This window comes from Lissotriton helveticus, chromosome 5_1 (genome assembly GCF_964261635.1).
Source record: "Lissotriton helveticus chromosome 5_1, aLisHel1.1, whole genome shotgun sequence".
In the NCBI taxonomy this organism is placed as follows: domain Eukaryota; kingdom Metazoa; phylum Chordata; class Amphibia; order Caudata; family Salamandridae; genus Lissotriton; species Lissotriton helveticus.
The window spans coordinates 2,082,536,357-2,082,558,082 of NC_136065.1; the positions used below are offsets into that span (position 1 = coordinate 2,082,536,357).

General features: G+C 48.4%; 1 protein-coding gene across 1 annotated transcript in view; it reads right to left on the bottom strand.

Annotated features, from left to right (window-relative positions):
- The window catches only part of LOC144756332 (decapping and exoribonuclease protein-like), a 123,329-nt gene extending 106,448 nt beyond the window's left edge, over positions 1 to 16,881 (bottom strand). The window contains exon 1 of the mRNA XM_078646050.1: positions 16,612 to 16,881. The gene's annotated coding sequence lies outside the window, so the exon portion shown is untranslated. The remainder of the gene's footprint in view (positions 1 to 16,611) is intronic.
- Positions 16,882 to 21,726: the final 4,845 nt, after the last annotated feature.

Here is a 21,726-nt window from a genome sequence, read left to right on the forward strand (position 1 = left end):
TTTTGTGCGTTGTTGTCCAGCCGGTCCTTGAATGCAGTTTTCTTGGTGGCGCGGATCAGTTGGTGGTGTTTTCGGGTGGCGAGCTTGAGGGCAGTCATGTTGTCCGGTGTTGGGTCTCTGCGCCAGGTTTTCTCGATAGCTCGGCAGTTCTTCTTGGAGCTCTTGAGTTCGTCGGTGAACCATGGGGCTTTTCTGCTGTCGGGTCTGCTGGGCGGGGTCCTCAGGGGGGCGAGTTCGTCCGCGCAGTTTCTGATCCACTCCGTGAGGTTGTCGGCGGCCTGGCTGGGGTTCGCTGAGCTGGCGGGAGGGTGCTGGCTCAGGGAAGCGGCGAGCTGGTCGGCTGTGATCTTGCTCCAGCTTCTGCGGGCAACCTGTTGCTGGCGGTGGTGGATCGTCGTTCTTCTAAAGGTGAAGTGGACGCAGCTGTGGTCCGTCCAGTGGAGTCCAGTGGCGTGGCTGAAGGTGATGTCTTTGCTGGATGAGAAGACGGCGTCGAGTGTGTGTCCGGCGAGGTGGGTGGGGGTGGTCACCAGCTGCTTGAGTCCGAGGTTGGCGAGGTTGTCGAGCAGGGTGGTGGTGTTGCGGTCGTTGTTGTTCTCCAGGTGGAAGTTGATGTCCCCCAGGAGGACGTAGTCGGCGGAGGGGAGGGCATGTGGGCTGACGAAGTCGGCGATGTCCTCGCTGAATCGTGTGCGTGGTCCCGGGGGTCGGTAGATCAGGGTGCCTCTGAGGGTGGTCTTCGGGTCGGTGTGGATCTGGAAGTGTAGGTGTTCGGCGGTGGTCAGGATGTCGTCTGTGCTGGTCGTGATGCGGATGGTGTCCCTGTGGATGATGGCGATGCCTCCTCCTGTCTGGTTGGCGGTGCGGTCCCTCCGGGTGATCTTGTAGCCCTCTGGGATGGCGATGGCAATGTCGGGCGCTGAAGAGGCGTTCATCCAAGTTTCCGCGAGGAAGGCGACGTCAGGAGCTGTGGTGTCGAGGAGGTTCCAGAGTTCGATGGCGTGTCTGTGGACGGAGCAGGTGTTGAGCAGGATGCACTTGAGGTGGTTGCTGCTGTTGGTCGGCTTGGCGGGTGCAGGTGCGAGGCAGGTGAACTTGCAGGACTGGCAGATGAAGGGTCCGTGGGTGCGTCTCGGGGTGGCTCGGTAGCATCATGGGACTCGTCCGTCGTTGAGTGCGTTGAGGGTGGCGGCGTCGTACGTCCGACGGGTGGGCTGAGATCTGCGGGGGCCAGGGGTCCTGGCACTGGGCGCGGTCCGGGCGCAGATGGGCTTACCTTTGGCGCACCTTCGGCGCTCATTCGGTGCTCCCGCTGCGCGCGTCCGCTGCGCGGTCGCTGAGGGGGCGTCATAAGAAGGGAGCCGGGAGGGCGGGTCAGCAGGGAGGCGGGGAGCGCGTGGTCCTATCGGCAGGCGTGGGGGCGGGGTCGCTGCAAAACCGGCGCGAAAAACCAGGCGGGCGGCCCTGCTGCGGCTGGGGCTCCGGACTGGATCGGCGTCAGCAGGTAGCAGGCAGGCAGGTACGAGGCAGGCAGCAGGCGGGGAGCGAGGGGGCAACCAGGCCGAGGGCACAGTGGTCGCTACTCGGGCTCCCATTGTGCTAGCCTGCAGGGAGAATCCCTCTTCATTACTACCTCCACCTGACTCTGCAACGCACTCCCTTACAGGCTTGATTATGAACTTTTCTACCACACCTTTCCAGTGTATATTATCCCACAGCTGACCTTGGTCCCCAGCCGATACCAGCCACCATCCGGTTCCACTTTCATTATTCCCAGTGAAAAACATTAGTAAAATCACCTCCAAACTTGAAATATTGAATATAGCAGAAAATATAATTAGTACGCACTTTAAAGTACGTCCCACAGTTGCCCTAATGACCTGACTGCTAAAAAAATAAACACGCATTTGCAATGCAATAGATCTTGCCTTTGCAAGAGTTTAAGCTATTGGCATTGTAAATGACAATGCCTTTTATTTATGCTTTAAAAAACAACACATAAAAAAATAGCCATTGCAAATTCAAGACCTATTGCACTGCAAATCCTTGTTTTAAATCTCACGCCTCTTCTGGCCATGGCGCTCCCTTGTCCTGCGAGTCTTCAAATTCTTCACTCACAACCTTCGTTCACCGAGAGATCATTTCTGTAATGGGGACACCTGTGAATGGCAATTTATTTATATAGCACTTACTATTTCTTATGAGGCATTGTGATTTAGTTGTTTCGGCTCTGAATGTACAGTGTCTATTGTGCCTTTTATTAAACGGCTCTGACGTCAACTCGGACTACATGCGCACCATATAAAAGAAAATAAGCATTTCTGCAGTGGGAACCCTCTGACTATCCTTCAGACAGACCCTGTCCGCCACCCGTTCCAGCAAGCACTTAAAGACACGCCCGCTGTGCAGGCTTCCAGCACATAGGCCATGCAATGAATGAACATTACTGCTCCTAACGTATATCTTCCCTGCATATCCACATCAGTGTTCCGACCTGCCATTGGTTGTGAAGGGCTTTTTGGGTGTAAAGTGATAGGTGCAGCATGCCAATGAAAAGCACTGAGTAGATAGACTTCTGGACTGAACGTAACTGTATAAAAACACAAATAAATGTTTTTAATATGTTATCAATTTCATGACTTTGTAAAAAGTTATTGTTTTTTATGTATATTTGTGTATGTTTGTTTGTACATGTAGGGGACATTGGTGCAGTAAATCATATGTTTATTTTAAATTAAAATGCCCCTTTTGAAGGATGTTGGTTTGAATGGGGAGTGGTGTCTAAAAGGATTTAGGCGACCGCCACGGCATTGTTTCACATTGTAACTCACTCTCAGGGGATGACCGCAAAGGACTAGGTCATCTGTAGGTACATATCACCCCGAATTCACAGTGCCCATTTCAAACTCAGAGGGGTAAAAGGCAAATCTGGTCCAGTAAGAATGTCCGTCTTAGCTGAATGTTGCACACAACAGCAACAGGCGCGTTGACACGATGGGCTATACTGCCTCACTTTGTATCCTATTAAGTTCACCGCATTGTATGGTTTCACACAAGCCTCAACTTTTTTTAATATGCAAATCTACCCACTTTGAACCCCATTTACGATGTCAACAGCCTCTTCCTGTTGATTGTTCAAGACGTAGGAAGAAGCAGGAACGGCAGAGTCAAATAAAAGGTGTAGGAATCACACGTCATCCATAGTGGTGGGCAGTATATTTTAAGAAGGTTTAGTATGGAGAAGCACACACTCGGGATTTAAAGAGTACTCCAGTGGTTGGGGGTTGGCTTTACTGATAAAAATGTATAACTGCCCAAACTAACTCTTTTTAGGAACATTGGAATACTGAAAGACTGGGGAAGTTCTAACTATGTAACAACCCAAAAAAGCAAAGTTTGCATACAGCTCTTTGATGACAATTCAAAGGTCACTGTCCTATTTTAGGATTATAACTTCTGAATTGCAAGTAACATAAGGATCTCTGTGACGAAGGTGGTAACCCACTGAGCTATCCACATAAAATTCAGTGTATCTGCATTTAAAAACTACCAACAGCAGGATCATAAATCCCCAGAGTTATTGGTAATTTTTTTATTATCGTTGTGCACCGTTGGGAGTTTGACTGTGAGGGCCAAGGCTCTTGTTTGGGTGGGCCAGGGTCATGTTTGAGTGGACCTGGCACCACCCACTAGAACCGGGCCTGATTGCGTGAAAGGCAGCAGGATGCAAAACATTTATCGGGGGGAGGAGACGGTGCTGGTTTCTAAGAGAGGATTGACTTTTCATGCAGCATGATATGGAGTTGTTTAAAGAGACGTGCTGCAGTGTTCTGCAGGGCACACTTTCCTTTACAGCGGGCCGTGGTGCATCGAAAGGCCACCAAGCAGCTCTCTTTGCCCAACAACGCTGGGAGCACTTCTCAAAGAAGCGCAGCTGGAACCAGGCACCGTAATACAAAAGTATATATAGCATGTCACTCCACAAGCTGGAAAGAGATAAACCAAGATTTGTAATGTATGGAAAATATACGGAATGCGTGAAAGACAGAAGGATGCTGAGTTAGCGTGTGGGGTGGGGGGATGAGGGGGTTGCTGGTTTCTAAGAGAGGATGGACTGTTCATGTAGCATGATTTGGACGTGTTTTCTACTCTTTCCGAAATTAGCGAAGGGATGCAGCAGTACCAATGGATATGAGGTTATTGTTCTAGGCCCTGGGCACGTAGATAGAGAAGAATGTTGCCTTGTTTTTTTAGTTCTTTTTCTCCACATTTGTTGAAAGACATTTTGTAGACCATGCAACAAACTTACATTGCCTGTAGAACCAGCCTATTGGTTGCAGTTATTAACACTTTTGTTTCCTTGCTTCTTATTTGATGGTGTTCCTTCCTCTTCTTCGTCCAGTACCAATGCAATTGGTTTTTTTCAATTCCTTTTGGGGGCCCGGCAGCTGCCATTTGTTGCTAGGCTGCTCTCATTTAAAACAAAAGGGATCCACCCCACAGTGAATGTGTAACGTGAATAACCAGATCAAGTGTCTTTCCTAGAGTGATGGGAAGCACACAGCTTTATTAAAATACCCCTCACACATCGAAAGGGCCCTTGGTGTCATGCTTCATCATAGGGGTCTTTCCGCCCTGCTTCAGGACGGGGCGTGCTACAACCTACGGCTACGTGGGAGCACTGATTTCTTGAAACAAAACTATGTGTAATGTAGAAACGTGCGTGGAAGGGTCAGGAGTGAGTGAAGGAGTGATAACAAGTTAAACAAGCATTGGCATAGCCAATATGTCTCGCTTTTGGGACCTTCTAAGTATTTAGTTATGCAGCACAATATCCTTTGTGCAACAACATCAACTGTTGCATGGCTAAGCACTTATAAGGTCCCAAAGGCGATACCTATTGGCTATGCCAATGCTTGGTGTGGTTGTGTGTGTGTGTGTGTGGTTGTGGTTGCGGGTGTAGTTGTGGTTGGGTGTGTGGTTGTGGGTGTGTGGTGTGTGTGGTCGTGTGTGTCGTGTGTGTCATGTGTGTGTATGGTGTGTGAGTGGTTGTGTGTGGTTGTATGTGTGTGTGATTGTGGTTTTGTATGTGTGGTTGTGTGTGGTTGTGTGTGTGGTTGTGTGTGTGTGGTTGTGCGTGTGGTTGGGTGTGTGCGGTTGTGCGTGTGGTTGTGGTTTTTTGTGTGTGGTTGAGGTTGTGTGTGTGGTTGTGTGTATCGTGTGTGTGGCTGTGTGTGTGTGGTTCTGTGTGTGTGGTTTGTGTGTGTGTTTGGGTGTGGTTGTCGTTTTGCGTATGTGGTTGGGGTTGTGGGTGTGGTTGCGTGTTTGTGTGCGTGGTTGTGCGGGTAGGTGTGTGTGTGGTTGTGGGTGTGTGCGTGGTTGTGGTTGTGTGTGTGACAGTAATACTAAAAGCATCTCAAAATAAAGGAACACAGACATTGAGTTTGGGGAAAGAGAAAGCACGTTGTAAGTCAAATGGGCGCAGCAAAGCATTGACAGAAATACAAAACAGGATCACTTAGCGAAGACTGAGTGCTGATAATGGATACACACAGCCCATCATCTTAAGGGTTCGATTGCAGCCAATGTGCGCTCAAATCTGGCCCCTCCTTGTGAGTTGCACCCCATATTTCATAAGTTATAACTGCTGCACCCACCAAAGCGGTTTGAGATCTAAAGCGCTACATAGGTGTAATCGACTAACCAGTCGCCAACATGCTGTGCTTTTAAAGAGAATGTGCCAAAAGTTTCCAGCTTCCTCATCATGTCCTCGTGAAAGCGCCAACGAAAGAACTCCCTGAATGGTGCAACGGACATGAAGTAGCCACTGCGATCAGAAATAAACACTGTGAACGTTGTCCAGTTTCACAGTAACATTTCCTTAATGTTCCTTAAGTCACAAAACAGTAATACTAAAAGCATTTCAAAATAAATTAACACAAACATCGAGTTTGTGGAAAGAGAAAGCCCGTTGTAAGTCAAACTGGCGCAGCAAAGCATTAACACAACAACATGTTCTTTGATGTTTGATGTTCTTCGAACGAGAACATCAAAGAGGCGCCGCGGGGGAATCAGCCCTGCGTGGAAGGGGTTAATAGCACCATTAGTATAGCTATAAACATTAATAGCATACTCAATGACAGGTTAGAGCACATACTTTTTTTCTTAAAGGAAATTACCCCATGAGCCTCTGAACGGGGTGGGAAGGAGTGTATGTAGTCAAACGCTGGATTTGGAAACAAAAGACAAAGAGTAATTGTTGTAGGTTATGAGGAATCCTCCCGCTTATGTCATGGTCCCTCAGGATTCAAACCGGCTATGCTGTACTTACTACACCAAGATCACTGCCTCTCCTGGTCGATGCCTCCCCGCGGCTCCGTGGAACAATGGGACGGCGAGGGTAGGTGCCTTAAGTACCCAGCTTAATTGTTAAAAAAGGCGCCAGGATTCATTCTTAAAAAAGGCGCCAGGATTCTAATTGGATGTGGGAGTGAGCACTAGACTGCTCAACATCTATCATTAGTTATAAAACCACTTCCGGTCGTCGAGGTCGGTGTTTTAAGACCTTTAGTGGTGGAAATGTTAGTCAGTTATTTGGATTGAGAAGGTTTGGAGAGGAGTAGAAAAGAGGGAAGAGTTTTGAAAGGTTTGTTTTAGGGGATCGGTATATTAAAAGAGGTGTCAGATGGTGCAAGGAGGGGTAGAGTAGGAGAGAGTCTAGAAAGGGTTATTTTATGGATCATAGTAGTGGTATGGGGTTTGGTATAAATGAGAGAGTGGATGTAGAGGATATATTGATAGATGTATAGGATGAGAGATAGGGTAGTGCATTGGAAAGAGTAGCAGAAAGAAGTTTGTAATGATTCAGAAGGTTGGGCTAGAAGATATATTGAGCGAAGTATAGGCTAAGAAATAGTGTAGTGCATTGGAAATGCTAAATTCGAAGAAAGTGATAAATATATAGATCCTTATGTAAATTGAAAGTATATATAGATACATAAAGAAGGTAAGTATATTGGGCAGCATTTCTGGTCCTGGTCAGTATCGAACAAGCTCAAACAGGCAACTGCCCTTGTCCTCTCTGCCCATAACAGGCTCAAACAGGCAACTGCCCTTTGTCCTCTCTGCCCTTAGCCTCGACTCCCGGGCTGAGGCGTCCTAACCCTGGCATTTTATATCCCTGGTAATCAGGTGACCCCTTCAGCCAATGGGAACCCTAGCCCTAACACTATCCAATCACAACACTAGCCCTAAAATCTAGAACCAATAGGAGACAAGGACCTTACAGCCAATCTTAGCCCTAGTCCAAGCACCCAATCAGTTCAAAAACCCCGATCTCTACGTCCAATAGAGGCCCTAGCCCTACCAGTAGACCCAACCCAAGTCCAAGCAACCAATGGAACAGGAAGCCCTAGTCCCTACTTCCAATAGCAAGCCTAACCCTGCTCTTAGTCCCAAAACTAGTCCAGCAACCAATCACACCAGAAGCCCTAATTGCTACTTCCAATTAAAGATCTAGCCCTAGTCCCACCCTACATCCAACAACCAATAACATAGAAGCACTAGTCCCTACTTCCAATAGAAATCCTAACCATAACCCTAGTCCCAACCCTACATTGATTGAATCACAGAAACCAATCATAACCCTCAAATACCCAACCAATGAGGACACCAACCCTAATCCAATTGAAACACCAGATACAACCACAAATCAGTGTACACATGTACCAACCACTAACAGACCATTTAAGGTCCCAGCGACCTCAGACAAGGTTCGCTGGCCAGGGAGTTGGAAGCTGCTTCTCCTGTTCAGAATCTCCTAGGAGACAGACAGGCTCCATCCACACGTTGGACTTCTGCAGGTCAAACGCCTCACTAACTTGAAATCTAACAATACTGTTTAATAACACTTTACTCCCTCTCCTGGGCAAAAAAAGAAGTGCACAGTCCGTAGTAAACACAGTTTAAACAGCTCACAGAAGCACCCTCTGATGTAGAATATCCCTGTTGCTGGGGGGGAGAGGGAGGCAGAGGGGCTGGTTTCACTGGCCTGTGAACACGAAATGGTGACTGGGGGTGCACTGTTTTAACATACAGGTCTTAGCTCAGAGCAAAGGAGAAATTTGGAGGGAAAACTGAATCGTCACCAGGAATGAGAGGCATAAACTACAGAGTTTGGACTGCAAATCCCACAATTCAACACGTTAAATGGAAGCAATCATGGGCAGGAAAATGCACAAGTTTAAAACACAAAACAGGTGATAAAATATGCAGGTACAGGCAGGTTAAAACTACAGTTTTAAACTGTAACAACCACAGGCAAAGACAGTAATCACAGAAAGGGAAAATCGTTTTTTAACAACTTTTGTTTTGGGGAAGAAGACAGCACTAGTCTGCCTCCTTACCACTTCCTGAACTCTGCTCACTGCAATCTGGGGCACAGGTAGGCTGCAACTCACAAGATGGAGGAGAATGATTTGGGGTGCACCCAGCAAAGACTTAAGGGGCCTGTGCAGGTGTGAGGGGAGGGCTCAGAGTTGCCTGGTAGTTGAATAGCCAACCCCCAGTCCTGGGTCTGCCGGCCTCTGGGTGGGGGCTGGGGAGCTGCTTAGAAGAATCTCCTAGGAGACATACAGGCTCAATCCACACTTTGGACTTCTGGAGGTAAAGGCCTCACTAACTTGAAATCTAACAATACTGTTAGACTCCTTCTCCTGGGCAAAAAACGAAGTGCACAGTCCCTAGTAAACACAGTTTAAACAGCTCACAGAAGCACCCTCTGATGCAGAATATCCCTGTTGCTGGGGGGGAGAGGGAGGCAGAGGGGCTGGTTTCACTGGCTTGTGAACACAAAATGGTGGCTGGGGGTGCACTGTTGTAACATACAAGTCTTAGCACAGAGCAAAGGAGAAATTTGGAGGGAAAACTGAATTGTCACCAGGAATGAGAGGGATAAACTTCAGAGTTTGGACTGCAAATCCCACAATCCAACACGTTAAACGGAAGCAATCATGGGCAGGAAAAACCACAAGTTTAAAACACAAACAGGTGATAAAATTTGCAATCACAGGCAGGTTCTAACTACAATTTTAAACTGTAACAACCACAGGCAAAGACAGTAATCACAGAAAGGGAAAATCGTTTTTTTAACAACTTTTGTTTTGGGGAAGAAGACAGCAATAGTCTGTCTCCTTCCCACTTCTTCTTATGAGACGGTCCAAGTTGCCATTCATCACACCAGGTGAATTGTCCCCGTGGGATGTCATCATTCAGTCCATTCTGAAATAGACTGAAGAAGGCCACCTGACTCATAACAACAATTCCTAGGGCAAAACATGTCGACCCCCCCACTGGGTGCAGTGGTCCAACCACAAATCCATTCACACGCCACTTTTTCTTTTAAACATGTCCCTATCCTGATCAAATACAGTCTTTTTCATACAGGACAGGAGATATTTGTAATCACTAGTTACGCTTTAAGACTACGAACCACACAGACAGTCTCCCTCCTAGTGGAGGTGGGTTAGTCACCTGGTGAAATTAACACTCAGGTGATTACGACCCAATGACACTATCCACCTGACCACACGAGCGGAGTAAACGGATGTATGACATTACAACGCATGCTTTTACATCGCAGTTTTTACAACGCATACCATTACAACGCATAGCGCTTTTGGGTGCTGGATAGTGAATAGTTTAATTTACTATTCCAACTCCAGTCCCCGTGGACACTAGGGAAGGTGTTGGATAGTAAATTAAACCTATTCCCTATCCTAGAGCGCCCCCCCAGCGCAATGCGTTGTAATGGTTTGCGTTGTAAAAGTTGCGATGTAAAAGCACTGCGTGGTAAAAGTTGCGTTGTAAAGGATGTTTCCCGGAGTAAACATATACTGCGCACTGTGTTAGTGTGGTTGAGGGTCTCCGTTACAAAACGTGAGACTCTGGCTCTTTGTCACTAGTGATTCATTCCCCTATGATTATTTACTCATCGATACTGGAAGCTGAATGAATCACTGCTTCTCTCTCCCTCATATTGATTCGGACATATTGGCAGTGCTCAGCTTTGGGAATAAATAAATAAATACGTAAAAAATCATAAACTGTACAAAACAATCAGCGTATTTTCCCCGGGGATGAAACAAATCAACAGAGAACCCCTGAGTTCCCCCTCTCACCACTACTTTGTTCCTTTATATCCACTCACCAAGACCATAAGCACGTAGCAGAATAAAGTCTGGAAGTCAGTTTATACAGACATTCTCAAGCTCGAACCAACAGGACGATCACAACTATGTCAGAAAATCAGTCCTCAGCTACACGGATGATGAGATCAACTCCATCCTATCAAGCCCATCAATCTTACCAGACACAGAACTCACACAGACACGAGCCCAAACCAACGAATAGGAGTCTTTTTCTAACAGAAAAAAGGAACAAGTGAAAACCGCCATCCATGGACTAATCATGACTGAGTATATCCGAGCGAATGCAGCACCTAAAGATCTGTGGGTGCACAATGCCCGAGGATTTTTCTACAGGATGTGGCGTTTAGAAGAGATTGGGCGGCCATCTCTGGGAAATGCACCAGGGACTGGCTCGTTTTAAACATAAAGACTGCAACAAGACTATCAGAAGCGCTTACCATAACAATACAGGTCAGCGAAGCAAAACTGAATACAACAGTATCCATATTCAAAAAAAGATTGGAAGAGATCAACAAGGAAATGAGTGACATGAAAGACTTCAACACCCAGAGTAAGATACAGAAACTAGGGCAAGATCTAAAACGTTTCTCACAAGAAAACTTTATCCTTATACTAAGGATGACTATACTCCACCAGAAGGACGCAGCAACAGCGAATCATCAGGAGGAAGCTCTACGGATACCACAGATTGGAGCAGTGGAGATGACAGCTAATATCGACCACGTAAAAAAGGATGAGGAAACAGGAGAACACACAGATGGCAAACCGGATGGAGACAACCATTTTTTTTAGATAACACTGCATCCCTCTACCAGCCCCTCGCCCCACAACTTTCTGGTTGGATGAACACATCAAGGACCTCACTCTACCTTCCCCTCCTTTAGGCCCCCTTTTTTAGGGAGAGGCCAACATCAACCTCATGGGAAGAAAAAAAAGGAGTAAGATGGGCCGAAGCAGATCGAAGAGTCAAAACCAGGAGCATGTCGAAAGACCAAGAGAAACCAGGATCCAGCACAGCGACTCGCTAGTGTTTAAACTTACCGACCTACTTCTGACCCAAGACCAACAACAAGTCCTCAACCAAAGGTGGAGCTTCGTCCCCACCCCCTCCTTTGATCATTTCAAACTACACTGCAAGATAGCAGATCTGTGAAAAAGTAACCTAAAATCATTTTTTTTAAATCAACCAAGTTAACTGCCAGAAGTAGACACAGACCTCAGAAGGAAGTCAACGTTCTGCCCACCCAACTCATCTATCCCTGTTGAAATTCTCACTTTGGAACAAGCCCATGTTCAAAGAAGTGGAGAGTATAAAAAACACTAGCAAAAAACAATTCTTTAATATGACCAGAAAAGAGAAGTCCGCAGTAGAGGAACTCAGGAAGAATAAAAGTCTAGTAATTAAACCCGCAGATAAAGGTGGAGGAAATGTTCTACTGAGGACAGAAGACTGCCAAACACAATGCACTAACATATTATCAGATGAGAGATACCACAGGGCTATAACAACAGACCCCTAATTGAGACTAACACACTCCATGAACATCATGGTGGAGGAAGCTGAGACCAACCACTGGATCTCCAAAAAAGAAGCGAAGTACCTATGAGCAACCAAATTCAAAACATCTTACTTTTACTCATTACCAAAAATGCATAAAATCAGAGTACCACCGATAGATTCGGGTATTGGATCAGTTCTGGAACCCTTATCACAATTTGTAGATCATTACATAAGACCGGTAGTCCAGAAAACACCAACATATCTTAAAGACACCAGAGTTCTCCTGAACCAGCTAAAAGAAGTTAAATACGAACAGAACACAGATCTTTTGATTGGGCTAGATGTGGAGAGCCTCTACACACGTCTCCCCAAGAAGCCACCTTAGAAGCAATTGAAGATTACTGCTTCAAACAGGAATAGACCCATAGTACTCCCGGACACTTTATCCTGGAATGCTGTCTGCTAGCAACAACAGAATTCTTTTTCGAATTTGAAGGTGCTCTACTTTCAAACCCACGGTACTTCCATGGGTAGCACTTTTGCCCCAAGTCTAGCAGGACTTTTCGTCAGCACTTTTGAAGAGAGATGTATCCTTACAGAGACTAATCCATACAAATCCAAGATTGTCTTCTGGAAGAGATACATAGATGATATTTTTGTAATCTGGTGTGGCCCTGAAAACATCCTCCTAGAATTTCACAAATGGCTCAACTCACGAGATGAACACCTAAAATTTACAATACGGCCCGCAAAAACTCTAGATTTCCTGGACGTCACTATCTTTGCAGAATACAACTGTCTCAAAACCAAGACATATTATAAACCAACAGTCTCCTGTCCTTCAACAGCTTCCACCGTACACCACTGAGAATACGCCGCAACTGCAGCGACACAAAGGACTATGAGAGACAAGCCGCAGATCTATCTATCAAACTAAGAGAAAGGAACTACCCAGAAAACATCATACAAAAGTGTCAAAAAAAGGAAGATACCAAAATCAAGAGACACTTTTAGAAACAACACAAAGAACCCTAGAGACAGACACTCTCACATGTGTCACCACATACAATACAGCCTCCAACACTATCAAGAAGGCGATTAACAAACACTGGTGCATCCTAACGTTCCGGACATTATACTGGTCAAAACCCATGTTTGCTAACGAAGCAAGAACATACAGGACCTCCTAGTGCACACCAGACCAGCACCTACATGAACAGAGATAAGTACCATATTAACAACCTGGGGCATGACGCCAATAAAAGGACACTACCCCTGCGGATCATGCTCATTCTGTCACCTCACCAAAACAAAAAAGAGTTCTAAAAAGGACTGACAGCATTACCTGGACCCTTAAACGGCACACAAACTGTAACACCACACATGTGGTTTACATGATTACCTGTCCCTGTAATCTGAAGTATATTGGATTGACTTGTCGCAAAATAAAAGTACGCATTGGAGAACACAGAAACAATACTAGATGTGGTAAGGCAACCAAATGTATGAACAACCATTGGCTGATGTCACATAGCCTCTTTATGAAGGGCCAACAGCAAGAGACCAAATAAAGAGCAAGCCTACACAATCGCTTCACCTCGACGTGCCCAAAAAAAACCCCTATCATTTTCATCGAAACTGTCCAAACCTTAAAATCCTACAGTACCCCTAAGAGATGACAACTCTTTACAAATGAAAACTCGGAGCTCCACTAGCGCGCAACTGTATGCAAATAAACCCACACTGTATAAAAGGTTTTTTTCACTAGGCCTCCTTTCAACCCAAGTCTAACACTCAGAATGTGACCAATATCACAGCATAAACAATTACACCGCCTTTTACCTAGGATCCAACCACCGTACATATTCTAAGATTTACTAATGCAAAAATATAGACACACCTATTTTTGTCTACATTAACTCTCACCTCTTATCTTTAACAACATGACATGTCCGCTGTAGATACTTCAAGGATCTATTTCCATAGACAGTAAAATATACGGCTCGACTCTCGTTTATTGTTCAACCATCATGTATTCACTTAGGGGCAGATTTACAAGCCCCTTGTGCCTCCGGTGCATCACATTGCGTGACTCACTGGCGGCGCAACCTGCTGAGTTATATTTACAAGCACAGGTAAAGTCACCCTGAGTGACTTAACCTGTGCTTGTAAATATTGTCCCTGTTCACGCAACACTTTGTGTGTTAGAGGGGTGACATGGGTGTTGCTGTGGGTGTTTCAACGCAACACCCATGTCCACTGATGCTTTTCCAGATTTATGAAAATCTGGAAATGCGCCAGAATGCTACGCCACCCTAGGGGTGGCGTAGCGAGGTGCAACAAGGAGTAATGTTTTCATTTCTCCTCGTTTTTGTCCTCTTTGAATGCGTGCTGCGTTCTACAGCACACATTGGAAGAGGAGATCCCCTCAATTGATTGTTTTTGTGCAGGAAGGTGCCCCTTCCTGCACAAAACATTCTCCCCACGACGCAGGCATCCTTGCACCATGGTGCAAGGGTGCCTGTGCCGGCGCATGGCAGCAGTTTGTGCATCAGCTAGGGGGAAGCACAGAGATGCAACATATTATTGTAATTATGCTGCATCCCTGTGCTTCGAAACTAACGCAGCGCGGCGCAGCAAAATGACTTGCGGCACCACGCAGCGTCAGTTTCTTGTAGATCTGCCCCCTTAGACTTTCAGTAGTATTTTGTCTATTGCTGTCCTTTTTTCCTCTCGATAACCTAGGAGACAGAGAGGACGCACTGCAGCCCTCTTACCTGTTAGACCTAATTGTTTCCATTAAGGTCAACTCCTATTTATCGGGAGAAAATGCAGCACTGTCTGTCGAGGCTGCCCTTCACTAAGGTAAGAAACCTGGCTCCTTTCCCCTGAATAATCTAAATCTTGCTCTAGAAACCTGAGCCGTATTTGAAGGTTTCTTCTTTGTTTAAAACGCTCCGTAGGACTGCCTTCTTCTCCCATACCCCAGAAGGACTGCACCCCTCCTTTTTAAAGGTAACTCGAAGACATTTCTGTCCGTGTATTTTTACATGAGCACTTGTAGTTGGGCTACACGACAGATCTTAGCACTCTTCATGACACACCACATCACCTATTAGACTGGAGATAAGACCAATTTATATCCCCCTTTCCGCCACAGGATGGCAGCCTATCCCCAAAAACACCACAGACATTAAGGCATAAATGGAATGTCACTTCACTATGTCCAACTCGACCGCATTTTGCGAATGACATAGAATCATGTAAAATATCTAGATTTACATCTTTGCCATGATGCAAGTCACCTTTTGCTTAAATTTACCTTTACCCGCGACATCACAAACCAGTAAGAACTTTCTACATCTCACAACCAGAAATGTAGTAGGGATCGGCCCTCACACCGATAATAGTGAACTCGCGCTCGAGATGTGATATATACAAATAGTGGCCCCTGACTAATCTGCGCGCGCCTTTACAACTTTTTAGAAAATAATGTGTTCGTTTAACACACCTGTAAATACCCATGCAGTATACAATTATGTGCCATCACCTGCGATCACTTTGGAAGAACTCTAACACTGTATAATATACACTGTCCAATTTAACATGTTATGCTTCCTATTATGATTTTTTCTTCCTATTTCTTCCTGTCAAGTCACAGGTAAAGACTGCACCCATGACCACATAAACCGTGAGCCATTGTGATAGGGTAAGTAATTGTACTAACCTGTAGTGTCCTGCTGGACACGGTCTAGTTGTTTAAAGGATGTAACCCACACTTTACACCCACCCACCACTGGTATCACGAGTCACGTGATCCAGTCAATAAAGAGGGCGGAGCGCACGTGCTCTAGGCCCATTTACTAGCCCACTATCCTGGTGTCTGTGTCTCATTCGATTACCATAATGCGGGCCTAGGGTCCAACATTACACTGGCGACGAGGTGGCTGTACCCCAGCGGGCAACAGCCAATGAAGATGGGGGATAGAATGCTGCCCGCCTAAGGGCAACCCCCCTACAACGATCGGTGCCGGCCGCCGAGAAGCCCGCGGGGCGTGTGTTGTGCGCCGGGGCAATATGCACATGTTGAGGTGACCGGGAGCCCACCCCGCACCTCATGCACCTGCACCGAACTGCCCCCCTTGTGAGGAAGCACCGGGAGAGAAAGCGGACCGACCGGAGCCCACCCGCGTCGGCCGCGACTGACCCCAACTGTGAGGCGACCACCGCGGAGCCCACCCGCGTGGAAGGAGAAGGCCCATCGGCCGAAGGTGAGCCTGTGCAAGTGCAGCGGACAGAGACCGAAAGCGGAGCCCACCGCAACGATCGCAACCGCTAGCGCCGCCGGGAACACTAAAAAGCGGAGCCCACCCGCCATGAACACAGACTGTGCCCCAACAAAGTAAGCGGCGTTGGCTACTGCCCCCAATAGGGAAGCACGGCCAGCGGAGCCCACCCGCGGCCTGCCTGCAGCGTCCCCTGTCCCCCGCCGTGCGCACATTGTGATGTGAGGCTGCGACGGCGGGGTGAATGAACTTAAAAGGGGAGCGACCGGCCGCGTGTGGAGAGCTGCCGGTCGCCCATGCACACAGTGCGGAGCCCACCCGCGATCAAAAGTGCCCAGAAAAGCGATTGCCCCCCCCCCGCGTGTGTGAAGATCAGACTGCTGGGAGGGGGGTAGAACGTTAATGGACACAGCATGCGGCAGGCGGCCGCTGACAATGCGAAGAGACACACCACGAAAGCAGGAAATGGAAATCAGCCGCTCGCGGCTGATTGGAGCGGCGCCAGCCCCCCGCCCCGCCCGAGAGTAATGAAGTCTGAAGCATGCCCCCAAGCACTGGACGTGCATTTTACCCTCCTGCCCGACCCAGACTATAAATAAAGTAAAGACTCACTCACCGGCAGTAATGTGGGGGCAGCCGCCAGATCAGAGAGCGAGGCACTGCGTGCAATCCCGCAGAGGGGTGTGCACATATGACAGGCGGAAGCCGCGCCCGCGTGCTGAGTGGTTCTTAGTGCACCCAGGAGACACGAGATTGCTGGGAGGCGGCTAGAGCGGCAGCGGCAGGCACAGAGACAGTGGAGTGCGGCCTGCAGCGCGAGTAATGCTGCCGGGGCCCATCCAAGCACAGCGAGGACCGTCTCAACCCAAGCCACCCTCACAAGAGTGAAAGCCCAGCACCGGCAATAGGGAGGAAGAAGGCAACACTGCCACCTAGTGGCAAGTGCCCAGAACTGCAGGCAAAAGGGACAAACAAGCACACTGCAAGCCAAGGGAGTTGTGCGGTGTGTCAAGGCACAGAAGCATGCCAGGAGTGAAGGAACTCCACACACCAGGACAGCACAGCACTGCGCTGCGCAGGAAAGCGCAAGGAGTGAAGGCACTCCACGCACAAGGAGGACGACGGAGCAGTGGCACAGACCACTGGACGCACTGAGCCAAACGGAGACCTACAAAAGGCGGAGTAGCACCTGAGGGCCACAGGTTGTCGTTGCACCGCAGGAAAAGAACGGCAGCACACGCCTAACACCAGAGTGAGATAGGGACATCTCCCCATCACAAGGAGGAAGATATAGATAAAGGACAAGCCACATCCACCGCAGCTGAAAAGGGTTCTGACCCCAAAGCCAAAGGACGGCAGGAACACTACCACGCCCAAGTGACGCCAATTCAATACACAGCCTCCTGAGGACAAAAGGAAATGCTGCAGGAACGCACCAGAAGCTCAAGGAACACGCCAGGAGATGGGGCAAGAACGCGCCTAACGCGCGACAAGCGCGAAAGGAGTGCAGGAACTCCACAAAGGACGCTCAAAAGCACGCAGCAAGTGCGCCCAAGAAAAGCAAGAAGCACAGCCATCGGCGCACGAAAAGAAAAGACCAGAAAAAAGGTCAACGGAGCGGTGCACCACTACACGGACACCAAAGCCTGCACCCCCACACGGGAACGCCAGCAAAAGTCACCAGAGCGGTGGCGTAACCCTCCGGACACAGTGAAGCACCCGAAGAGCGCGGACTAAAGCGCGCCAAAGCAAAAGCACCGCAAGCAGCAAAGTGCAAGAACCACACACACACATCAGGACAGTGCAGCACTGCGCAGGAATGCACCAGGAGTGAAAGAACTACATGCACCAGGACGTGAAATGAAAGAGTGACGCAAGATCACTACGCAACCAGACAAGGCGAAGCAACCACACACGGTGAACGCCCCAAGAAGCACAAAAGCCTCACCGTCAGCGCGCGAGAGAGCGTGCCCAGCGAAGAGAAGGTCCAAGGAGCAGTGACGTAACCCTCCTGAGACAGCGAAGAATACGAAGAGCGCAGACAAAAGCGCGCCAACGCAAAAGCACTGCAACGGAAACAAGTGGTGATCCCAAGGGTCACAGCCACCCAGCCTGGTCGCAAAGAGAAGAAAGCCGGCCACCCAGCCTGGTCGCAAGGAGAAGAAAGCCGGCCACCCAGCCTGGTCGCAAGAAAAAAGCCGGCCACCCAGCCTGGTCGCAAGGAGAAGAAAGCCGGCCACCCAGCCTGGGCGCAAGGAGAAGAAAGCCGGCCACCCAGCCTGGTCGCAAAGGAAAGGAAGCCGACCACCCAGTCTGGTCGCAAGGAAGGTAAAACAGACCACCCAGTCTGGTCGTAAGGAGGACGAAGTCGCAAAGAAGAAGATAAAGCCGACCCCTGTCTGGTCGCCAACGAAGATGAAGTCGCAAGGAAAAAGGGTGACCACCCAGCCTGGTCACAAGGAAGACAAAGCCAGACAATCGCAGAGAAAGAAAAAGAGAATCCGACCAGCAGATGGTCGCCAGCGCAGAGAGACCTGGCAGGAGGTCTGCTCCGAAGACAGAAGACGTCCGTGAACCAAATGCCCAAGAGAGTGTCTGGAAGAGGACCTGAAGAGACGGGCGCAACACCTACAAGAACCAGAAGTAACAGGAAGCAAGAAAGATCGCAACGACCGGTCCAGTCACAGAAGAGAAGAAGACAGTGTCCGAACGGCAGGACAAGACCAGAGGTAAACAGGCGGAGTGCACGCTGCCTGGAGAAGCCTAGTCAGGAAGACAAGGACAGCAATATGACCAGACCGTTTCGCGAAATGGAAAACGGAGAAGAAGGGCACGACGCCATGAAGGAAGGAGAAGAAGAAAGGAGTCATGTGGCACGACGCCATCAAGAACAACAACATCCAGAAAGGTGAGGAGAGGTGTGACAAGTCTCTATCCGGTCCTGGCGGAGAGGGGTAGGCTACACAAGAAGGGCACGGGAGCTTCAACCTTAGCTACAGAGGCTTGACTCACCGATGTCCATCCCGCCAGACACTGCTGTTACATTTAACTATTGACCTCTAGGCATGGAACAATGTATATGCAGGTACTCCATTTCCTAACTGTATACGTAAGCACTGATACTTAGATAGATCAGCAATACTGTAGACAACGAGTACTTTTTATAGGTCCTGATGAATCGCGGGTAAATAAATCCTGAGCGAGAAACATGTCGACCACAACCCTCACCTACTAATATAGTCTTGAGTGCGGAAAACATTACTTTCCAGACCTCCTAGACTAACTGTTGTTTCTAGTTAGCGCACGGGACCACCCGAATAAAGTTCCTTCTGGTACCCCTGCATTATTTTAATTTCACATGCTGTCTACTACTTCTCTGGCCCCTCACCCACACTTTACCCAAGGGCAGTTGGATAAAAAGATCTCCGCCAAGGAGCCCCTCTTTGAGGTGTAGCCCGTTGGGCATTGCACCGCCCACCGAACGAGGAGCATTGCCTATGATGAAGCATGACACCTGCAAGGGTGTGTGAGGCCAATATATCCAACAAAATGGATACCCACAGGTAGGTTACCATTTAACCTCCTATACATATCCACTCCCAGGTGACTTGTACTTTGAACCCAGGAACAGCCCAGTCCCCTCCTTGGTACAAGTCTACACACCCACCAGAAGAAGAGGTGACACGCACCACAACACAGCGTACAGTGACCCACATGTCCAGAAGAACATTGATGGCACTAGGAACAGAACAGGCATCTACTTACAAGTTCCCCGACGACCGGTGGACTACAGGAGAATAGAGGCTGGACCATTTTTGACACCTACCTTTGGGATTGAGTGGAAGATTGGATGCGGAGAGCGCTCAGACGTCCGGCAGAAGGAGAACTGACCACTCCACACCAGCCCATGGATATCCAAGGGGCAAAGGCCTCAGGGACACCAGTGGCAGAGGGTCCCGACAAGAGAGATGGATCTACCGCCGTTTATCATGCACGTCCTGGGAAGAAGAGGAACTTGTGCGCAAAGGCAGGAGTCAACAGCCACCCTCCAGGTGGAGCTACGGACTGCGAGGTAGTAATCTCATCGCCTCCTCCATTCACACCCAGACTGTGGAGTTGGAGCAACGCTGCAGAGAACACCCAGCCCAGCGGAAACCTGAAGAAGAGGGCCTCCGGGACATCTCGTGGCAGGAGAACACCCACGAGAGGGGCGTCTCAGTGAGAGGGATGTCCTTCATCCACTCCCTCCTTTGCAATGTGAAGCCAAGCTGCCTACAGTGAAGAAACCCAACAGACTAGTAGAAGATAAACTCCATCAAGTCTACCAGCTGGTCATCCTGTTCGGCGTCACCCCAAAAGCAAGATCTCAATGGACTTAAGAACACACTGCCATGGCGCAAGTCCAGACGAGCACGAGAACCAGGACGTCGAGCCCAAGAAGACTAACATTTCAGCGTCAAGTTCCACCGGCGTCATCTAGCAAGCAGCTGAAGAGACTCCTTCTAAAGTTATGAGATTGCATATTTTGTGTTTTTCCTCCCACAGGTTCGGACTTTGTTTTGTCTCAACTTTTATCAAAGTTGGGGAGGAATGTAGTGTCCTGCTGAACACGGTCTAGTTGTTTAAAGGATGTAACCCACACTTTTCACCCACCCACCACTGGTGTCACGAGTCACGTGACCCAGTCAATAAAGAAAGCGGAGTGCACGTGCTCTAGGCCCATTTACTAGCCCACTATCCTGGTGTCTGTGTCTCATTCGATTACCATAATGCGGGCCTAGGGCCCAACATTACATAACCCTATCCACAGTAAAGGTGAACTGTAAATTGAAGACCACCTCACATTTCACAGTCCGGAAGAAGGCCACCTGACCCGTAAGAGCAAATCCCTAGGCCAAAACATGTCGACCTCCCACTAGGTGCAGTGGATCAATCACTAATCTACTCACGCACCGCTTTTTCTTTTAATCATATCCCTGTCCTGACCGAATGAAGTCGTCTTCATACAGGACAGTAGATATTTTTAATCACTAGTTACGCTTTAAGATTGCAAACCACGGAGACAGTCTCACTCCTAGTGGATATTGGTTAATCACCTGGAGAACTGAACATTCAGGTGATTACGACCTGATGATGACACTGTTCACCTGACCACACAAGCGGAGTAAACATATACAACGCACTGTGTTAGTGGGGTTGAGGGTCTCCGTTACAACACATGTGAGACTCTGGTTCTTTGTCACTAGTGATTCATTCTCCTATAGTTACTCATCGATACTGGAAGTTGAATGAATCACTGCTTCTCTCTCCCTCATATTGGTTCCTACAGTCTCACAAGACAGCACATATACTGGTGTGCATGGATATATGGAGTCTAGGGGCCCCAGCTAGCGGGGGTGTTTTCCCTGGTAGGTGCAGTCATTTCAAAGCATCCATCGGGCTTCTGGATAGGCAGCGGGAAGTAGGTCTTTAGCCCTACAGAGCAGCAACTGCTTCCCCCTCTCCATCTACCCACAGGAGGAAAGCCCCTGGCAGCAGGACCCTATATAATTTCCTTGCTCCAGGGGGCTCACCATCTCTCCGGGAAGCCAGGCTTCTTCAGTCGTACAAGTAAGTGTTCACCTCAGAAAGTGTCCTCCTCCCAGTTGGGAATTGTTGTGATGCCACTCATTGAGAGCACACACCTACCTCTGTATCACTTAGTATCTGAAGCCTGTTATCGTTAGTCCTT